Source organism: Terrapene carolina, unplaced genomic scaffold (genome assembly GCF_002925995.2).
Source record: "Terrapene carolina triunguis isolate 2854851 unplaced genomic scaffold, T_m_triunguis-2.0 Scaffold42, whole genome shotgun sequence".
In the NCBI taxonomy this organism is placed as follows: domain Eukaryota; kingdom Metazoa; phylum Chordata; order Testudines; family Emydidae; genus Terrapene; species Terrapene triunguis.
In genome coordinates this window covers 10,038,432-10,048,082 of record NW_020664393.1, presented here as the reverse complement: position 1 = coordinate 10,048,082, position 9,651 = coordinate 10,038,432, and positions in this window count along the sequence as shown.

Sequence of the window (9,651 nt, the reverse complement as noted above, 5' to 3'; positions counted from 1 at the left end):
GAGACAGCATGGCAGACAGAGACAGACATATACACCCTGTGAGTGTGTGTGTGAGAGAGAGAGATGCACATTTCCCCTTTAAGTACGCTGATCCCACTCTTAAGTACATTGCCTTGTTAAGTTAATCAGCAAGCTGAGATGCAGCTGCTGCCAGGAAGCTCCCTCCGTCCTGAGCGCTGTCGTGTATCCCCCCTGCTCTATGGAGATGGGGTAAGTGGGGTGCAGGAGCAGGGGGGAGGGGGACACCCTGACATTAGCCCCCCCGCCGCCCCCCGCACAGCAAGCAGGAGGCTTGGGGAGCAGCTCCAAGACAGAGGGCAGGGGCAGCACATGGCAGTGGAGGGAGGGACAGCTGAACTGCTGGCAATTGGTAGCCTGCTGGGCTGCTGCTGCACAGGGAACTTAGGGGAGCAGGGAGCTGAAAGGGGGGCTGCCAGTCCACCCTGGTTCCAAGCCCCCACCAGCTAGCTGCAATGGGCTGCTCTTCCTGCAAGCAGTGGACAAAGCAGGCGGCTGCCAAACAACATTATAAGGGAGCATTGCACAACTTTAAATGAGCATGTTCCCTAATTGATCAGCAACGTAACAACGAAACAACATTAACCGGGATGACTTTAAGTGAGGAGTTACTGTATAATGCTGTTTTAACTACAGACCATTATGTCTACCTGTGTGTTCTGAGATCCAAGTATTTACCATCATACCATTGGGCCTTCTTTCTCTTGATCTTGAAAGGTGTCCTGTCCAGATGAGGAAAGAGCATGAGGAAAGGAAACCAAACAACAATACCATCTCCATAGCAATATCTGAGCAACTTCTGAGACGTGAACTTAAGTTTCTTACTATTCCCTACCCGCCATGTCAATTTCCATTACCAATTTATTCCTCCTGCCTATCTTCTTTTCCTTTTCTAATAAGAGCCTGGCTTAGCCAGTCCAGACAAATCTGACACTGGAACACTGATGTAGCCAATTTGGCAAGCTAAGAGCAATACTGTGTTCTGTGACTGTGCTCTTCCAGAAACTAAACTGCATGAGAGAAGCTGCATTTTCCTCATCTTTTCTCTTCCTCCTCCCCTTTTTGTAAGTTTTCCTTGTTTGGTCTTAAAAAGGAAACAGAATCAGCCTTTAACAGCAGACCCTGGGAGCTAGAAATGACTATCAAAAACTGACTCATGCACACCCTAACCCCAAAAACCCCAACATTTGATGGCATTTAAGGGAAGGTAAAAGAGAGGAATTTCCTTTAGAAAGACTCCATACAATTAATGAAAGAATAGGGGATTTATAAAAAAAATAAGATTTACATGTTTGAGTTTCAAATATTTTCATTGTTTCTTTCCACCTCCTTTTTGTTTTTTTAATCTGTGTTACAAATAATTTCTTGTTAGATATTGTACAGTAGGGGAAACCAAAATTTTGGGCAACAGAAACCAGAACCCAACTTACTCTGAATGCCGTGGCAGGAGAAAAAAAGACCAAAGAAGGTACCTTGAAAGTATAATGCACTTACCTCTTATCCTAACAGGACCCAGCAACTCTAATAGGCCACCCAATCTTCACCCTGCCCAATAGCAGCAGCTCCAGCAGCACCCACAATTTTGAGTAACTTCATGCAGCATCCAAAGTCACTCACATGACTTTGCAAAGAATTATGTGACTGGGTTGGACTGCATTAAGAGGACAGCAAGCACTTTATGTATCCTGTATGCAACAAGTTTGAAAATTAGAGGACTATGAGAGCTGCTCCAAGATCTTTTCTTTTTTGCTGCCCTCTCTCCTTTCCTGTCTATTGCACCATGCTGCCAGAGTACAGTAACTATAAATACAGAACTGCTAGTGACTGGTCAGGATTCATATTTTAATATTTGGTATCAAGTATTTTATACTGATTTTACTCATATCAAAAAGTTTCTTAAACGTTTTTAAACTGTGATGTAAAATACAAATGCATATGTCCGTGCTACATTCTAAAATATCAATAGTGAGGAAAGCCCAAAAGTAGCTATTTTCAGAAAGTTATAAGCCTGTTTTATGCAGTTAAAATAAGCCTCAGCATAACATTAAATACACCATTCACTATCTAGTCCTCCTCAATAACTACTAAGCTAAATGATGATTCTCTCTTTATTGTTAAGAAAAACTGTAAGCTGCTCCACCGCAAGGCAAACAGACTCAGAGATGCTCTGCTGTTTGCCATTTACAGGAAAACAACATTAGTGTACATACGGTTTAGCAAGGAAATATTGAATTTAATCTCTGAGGGGTAACACATCTTGATGCAAAAGAATTTACATGCATAATTATCTTCATATTGGAATATCATGCCCATAAAAGGGATTATGGCCCTATGAAGTGTTGACTGCCTCCATTCTTTTCTTATCTGCAGAGAAAGGGGGAAGGGGACTAAAACTGTTCGATTATTCAGATTGTAAACTCTTTGGGGGAAAGGGCTGTATTCTATTTTATGTTTGTACAGCAGCCAGCACAATAGACCTCTGACCCTGACGAGGGCCTCTGGCCACTGCTGTAATACAAATTAATAATAATCAGAAGTAGCAGCCACTTTTACCTTCACCATACACTCAAAGGGGCTCCTACAGTCCCTGATGGCCTGCTTTTTCCTTAGTCAAGCTATGAAAAGTAGACTATGTGCATGCGAAGGGGATCATTGTGGTCCGCCACTAGAAGCAGACCCAGGTTGTGCTGGCAAAGCTATGTGGGTGCCTTTGTTCAGGCTGTTGTGTGGCATCTCCATTGGGCCTAGTCCTGTTATTTTTAACAGACTCCTTTTCTAACCTCCCCTGCTCGAAGGGTTGCCTTTCTTGTTCCTTTTACATGCAGATGGCCAATAAAGGCAGCTATTTAAGGGTACTGTTTCATTTTAACATGGGCAATTTGTAACATTGGATATATCTACACTGGACGAAAAGATCCATGGCAAGGCCACAACTGGCCTAGGTCAGTTGACTCATGCTTGTGGGGATTGGACTGGAGGGCTAAAAATTGCTATGTAGATGTTCGGGCTCAGGGTGGAGCCTGGGCTCTGGGTCCTGGGACCCTCCCCCGTCGCAGGGTCCCAGAGTTCGGGTTCCAGCCCTAGCTGAAAGATTTACACAACAGTTTTATAGCCCCATAGCCTGAGCTCTTGAGCCTGAATTAGTTGACCAAGGGAGCTGCAGGTGTTTAATTGCTGTGAAGACGTACCCAGAGGTACCTCTACTTCTATCCTTAAATCTTAACATTACCGATTGAACTTTGGAGACAGGTTATGATGTTAGATATATACAGCATATAGGAAAGGATTATTATGCACAGCCTGTCTTATGGAAGAAACAGTCTTATTTCATTGCATTTCTGTTTTGTTCATGATACTACATTGTACTAGCAGTATGTCAGCAGTGTTCAGATTTGAAGGTGGTAAGGCTGAAACTAAAAACATTTGTGCTGTATCAGTATACAGACTGCAAAATAAAAATAAGTTGACTAATCAAATAAGAGCAGGAGACAGAAAAAGCAGATTAGAGGTGACATTTTGACTATGAGGCTTGCCTCCGACTAGGGAAGAAATAGTAGAAGTGTTAGCTGGAGAAGGGAGAAAATGAAGAGCCAATACAGAGAAACAAATGAGGGGGCGGGGGAGGGGGCAAGATAATACACTAATAAAAAAATATAGGGTCCTAGTTGTTGAAATGCTCAGATTACATGCAAAAGAGGTGAGTTAGAAATAACTAATCAGAGGGCAAAAGTATTACTTAGATGATCAAAAGATACATTTTTAAAATGTGGAGTGATTAAAATGAAGCAGCCAGAAAGGATTAGAATAGAGAGGTGATAATTAGAATAGGCTGTTCATTTTTCCCCATTAATTCACAGTGCTGTCCTCATTTACAAGTTTATGAATTTCTAGACTTTTAACCCAGATTTTGCATAGCCAATTTGTTCCCATTTCATCTAGAAGCCATTAGTAGACTCCTCAGGTAGAAGTGCTGTATGTCTTTTATGATATTTTTACAGTTTTGAAGGGGTTCCACCTTTTCATCATTTTAAGTTCATGACATCATTGAATTATACATACAACACAGAAGTGCATTTATCTAAATAATGAGAAGCTCTATTCCTACTGACAATACAATTAGTATCCATTTATTGTAGCTGGGGTTCATGCCTACCATGGTTTTCCCAGATGAAAACAAATGCAGAATATTTGCAGCAGATTGTTTTCACTCTGCAATATCCTAGGATAACCTATCTTATTTTTTTTCCTTTTGAAACAATATTGCACTGCTTTCTTCCAGTTCAAATGACACCCTTTAGACCCTTGCACATAGAGGATCCTTGGTGTACAGATCTTTCCCCAGCCATGCAATTGGTGTGAGTGTATGGCTCTTGTTTGGCAACTGACTCCAGAGTATGGGCTCCACCTGTGACTGGTTCCACAGAGGTTGCTCTATGGGTTGGGGCTAGTTGCTTGTTCAGGAAAACATCCTTATTTGTGACAACATGAGCCTAAAGTTAAGCATGTTTGGACCTGAATGCTTAAGTGCTGTCCCAAACTTAGGTAATGGATATGACCATCAGGTGTGAGTGTGACATCTATCATCCTCCCAAAGCCTTGTGGGACATCCCCTCAGGTCATATAGTCTTGAATCCTAAGCAGAACCTGTGGGAGGAAGAGGGAAGAAGAATTCCAGCTACAGCCTATTGGGAGGAGAAAACCTCTCAGGATAGCAACTCTGTCCAACATGACCCACAAGGTAATGTGAAAATTCCTCTCAGAAGAAACACTCAACTCTGTCACCGGAAGCAGCTACTCTGATAAACAAAGTCATTTGTGGTTCAGAACAGTTCCACTAACTGAGAGTGAGGAAACTATGGCAGAAGCAAGTAAACTATTTTTCTACAAAAAGTCACTTTTGTCCCACTGAAACCAAATGTGTTACTTTTTAACTTATTGTAATATTTTAGCAGTAAGCTTTTCAAAAATCAATTTTTAAAAATACCTTAGTGTTGATGTTGTTCTTTCACCTCCCTTTCTTCATTCCAAATTTTCTTCTCTTTTCCCTCAATCTATTTTTCTATAACATTTCATAATAGTTACTTCTCTTTCCCTCTGTCTCCCCCTTTCCTCTTCTTTCTATTCCCTATGTTATGTTCCCTCCTTAATTTCTTATGTTTTCTACCAGTCTGATTTTTATGTTTGGTTCTTTATAGAAGTGGTAAGAAAATTAATCAGTCTATAATTGCTTTGATGGGGGAAAAAAACCCTAATAGACGTTTAAGAAAGGAACAACAGGAACATAATATGAACAAATCCATTTCACAATATACAGCAGGCACATTATCCAGTAAGCTATCAATATACTTTATGGGAATTTAGAGGTATTAAGTTAGCTACAGGAGGGCTCTCCTATTGCTCTGTAAGTGGAATATAAACATGGAGAATGTAAAAATAAAGAACTAATGAAAATTGATTATAATTACTTCAGAGATCAAATAAAGTTTGTTGTCTTGTTCATACCATGTTCTACCAGAGTATGAAATATCATGCAAGTTTAATCTAATTTGCCTTTCTATTAAATTAATGAGATTAAGTTGAACAAGACTTTCCTTACATCTTTTCTACATATTGTCCCCTAAATAAAACATTTATGAAAACTAATGTTTATGTTTGGGAGATTAGGAGCGTGGAAAACAAATGAAGTTTCAATACCTGACAAGGCAAATACTCTAGATTCCTCATTGAGGGCTTGATAATGAATCCTGTGAAACCAATTGCAAAGAAGCTTTCATTGACTTCAGCTGGTCATCCTTCATGCAGAAGGCTTTCAGAGTCTGTCCCCAAATCTGGTCGTTCTTTGATAGAAACAACTTCTTAACTTGCCTCTAGTTATCCTTCAAATGGGATTAGTAATAGGTAAATGTTAGCTGGCACAACAAAGATGGTGCCATTTTGTCATCATGAATGGAAATACTGATGGTTTTTAAAGACATACAGCTGGATTGAGAGATGGTTAAGTGGCAACAAACACAGCTCCAAAACACTAACCCCTGAAAATTTCTACCTAATATGTTATTATTTTAGTACGAGCTCAATTCTCCGAAGCCACACCTTTTGTACAAATCCACAATCCTGCAAATGGAGGCCCTTGCTCCCATGCAGAGCACCACTGCAGCCCATTGTTACAATGCCAAAAGGTAGAATACAATTGAACGCAGGGTTAATTCCAGTGCACAGCTAACAGGGGAAACAGTAAACGAGAAATGGAGGTAATAAAAACATTACAAGAAAAGGTTACACAAAGTTTGATCAGCTTCTGGGGGAATCTTTTCAAGATCTTTAGCCTTAGAAAACTGCCTTTCTCCTACTGTGAAAAAAGAACAGAATACATTTAATGGTCTTGGAAACCCTTTGATTTTTCTCCCCAAAAGTTTCCAGATTAGTGTGAAATCAACATTTAAGAACTCACTCACTACTGATTAGAGAGAAACAAGATTACATTATCAAGTTTATAGCTTTAGAACTGAACTGTGCATGTAATATGAAAAAAACATCCAGTTGTTCAAATGCATTTTCCTTCATCTTGAATATGTGTATGTTATTTTAAACCACATAAAAGTAAAGGATTAGTTTGATGAGATAGAAATGTTTTTTGCAGAAGAAACTATGAAAATCTGTTTTCCATTTCTCCCTCCATCATTCTGTTTCTTTTTTTCCATACTCAGAATAACGAATTCAATTTTTAAAAAAAAATTACTTTAAATAAAATATTTGGAATGGTGACAGACTGTGTATCCATGTGTTGGGAAGGGTACATGTACAATAGCAGTAGCTAATGCAGGAACCTCCATGCAAACAGTATCAATCTACCTTAGTTTAGGCCCATGGACTTTGGATCCCGACCCCAGTTCAAAGCCTTTCTTGAGCCTGGACTGCCAAACATGTTAAACTAAGGATAGGTTTCTGATGTGGTTGAAGATTAGGATGAAACTACCAAACTCACTTTTCATTTGACCTCAAATAAAAACAGAAATCAGGTCTTAAACTGTGAAAGCCTAGATTATATGTATACTGCATAGCCTAGGCCCTCTCTGCATATTTATTCCAGTTTATAATAGACCTCCCATTCAATTGCAGGGGGAACTGTTACATTAATTAAGGCTTACAATCAGAATAAAAGCTGCAAAAATAATATCATGCAAACAAAACCCTCAATCAGGCCCCAATTCCCTTAATCCACTGTCTCCCATCTATCTCCCATCCCCTCCTAAAAAAAGATAGGACCTGTAGCACATGCCAAAGTTTAACAAATCTGGGGTCTGGCAGAGCAAGGGGAGGAAAAAAGAGTATCCTTACATGCTAGCGGAGGGTGAAATATCACAGAAGGAGATTGTCTAGATGCCAGGACTTCATCAATAGTTGTAAGGCAGCAGCATGACAAGAACTGATGCTGCCAAAACTATCAGTGCTATATAAACAAAGATAACAGAGTTTTTGCTAATTGATGGACATAATACTAGGCTACTACCAGATATGAATTCTAAGCATTCTCCAAGCATTTCTGTTTAAAACACAGACTCATAGAAATCTAGGGCTGGAAGGGACCTCAAGAGGCCATCTATTCCAGCCCCTGTGCTGAGGCAGGACCATGTCCTTCCAAAATAAAATAATAAAGCTTTTAAACTTACGATAAGATGTTCATGGACATTTTTCCAAGAGTATGAACAACAACAACTCTTCCTCCATCTCCCTCTCTTTGTCGCCACTGAAATCTAGGCCCCACTGAAGTCCCATTGACTTCAATAGGGCAAGGATCTTACCTTAGTTATGTTTTTGATGTGAAATTATTTTAAGAATATCTTTTTCCAAAAGATTCATCATAGATTTCAAATATGAAACATATCTCTCACCCTCCTTGTTTCTCTAATATCCTGGAACCAACACAGCTACAACAACACTGCATACCTTATATAAATCTTAGCTCTTAATTCCACTATACTTACAGATGTTATTGGAATGTTTTTTAAAAAAAATCCTCCTTGCTGTTTTATGCAGTGTTTTTCAATGGATTGAGAGGGTACTTTGTAAGTAATTAACCACAAGTAAACCATAAATCAACATACTAGTGCTGAATTCTGTAATCTGATTTGATTACTTTCCACCTTTAGGAGGTGCAAAGGGCCAGGAAAATGGCTGTAACTGGCCAGCAGATAATTCCTCTGTCACAGAGTAATTTTGTACTTTGGATGCTGTCTCTAGTCTATTCACCTGCACCTGGCAGTTCTGAACATATTGGGGCAGGAGTGGACATGTTAGGAGCAGGGCCGGCTCCAGGCACCAGCCTGGCAAGCAGGTGCTTGGGGCGGCCGCTCCGGAGAGGGGCAGCACGTCCAGCTATTCGGCGGCAATTCGGCAGACAGTCCCTCACTCCCGCTCGGAGCGAAGGACCTCCCGCCGGGTGGCGGCCGCGGGGCGCGGGCGGGGCTTTTTTTTTTTTTTTTTGGCTGGTTGGGGCAGCCAAAACCCTGGAGCCGGCCCTGGTTAGGAGTGGGGACTTGGCATCCAGTCTGAAATCAGCTTCATTCCACGGGTGTAGGGTCCATTAGAGTACGTCTGTAGTGCATCTGGGAATGAGCCTCCCAGTCTGGGCTCACACCACTGTTTTAGTGAGGAAGATGTTGCTTAGTCTGGAACTCAGTCTCTCAAGCCTGGAGGTATGTCGTTGAGATGCTAAAATGAAATTTAAAAAAATGTTTAAATGACAGATTTCAATTAACCTGATTAAAAACAAAACACAAAACAAACCGCAAAACCTCAACCTCACACAACCTTCAGATATTTGGTTCACAGATTTTTTTTTTTTTTTTGAGATCTTGACTTTTTGTTCTGATTCAGGATGGACACATTTTTTCAAAATCTCAAAAGTTTTCATCAGATGGGTAAACCAGCTCTTGCCCTGCTCTAACTGAAATGACAGCTAAGGATTAATGGGATAGAGAGAAGCACCACTCACTTCAACTTTTCACAATTATGCCCATCTGTGGGTGACAGGGCTAGGAGCTTCTATGATAGCTCTATATCCAAGGTGGATCCCCTGTCATTCAGAAATCCTCCCATCAATGGTTATTCTGACTTTATGGACAGATTCTAACATCAGCACAGTGCAAAGCATCCACACTGCATTCCCGGAACTGGCTTGTGGTCTTGAAGAATTCTTTGTTAACCTACATCCTTGTGCAGAAAATTGAAATTTGACTTGAATGCCCCAAAGCTAATTTATTCCATGCTCTGGCAAATGTCTTTCAGCATCTAGGTCTAATTTTAAAGCAACCAGCTTCAATGTTTAACACTATTCCTTAATGGTCAATGTTCATTGGAAAGTTCACTTATGTTTATAAATAAAACAAACAATTAATACAGTTTTTTTAGCCATGCTAAAGATGCTGAAAGTGAGGTTTATGCTAGCAATTCCAGTTACAGTTTATTTATAGGCATATCAATGGGGCAGATCACTGTAATTCCAAGAGAATTCAAATTGAACCGCTATTAATGTTCAGGATTTTAAAAGTCAGTTTTAGCAATTTTGACCAGGCTCCATAACTAACATTTGACATTTTCTTACTGACCCATTAAACATGAAAGGCTCTAACT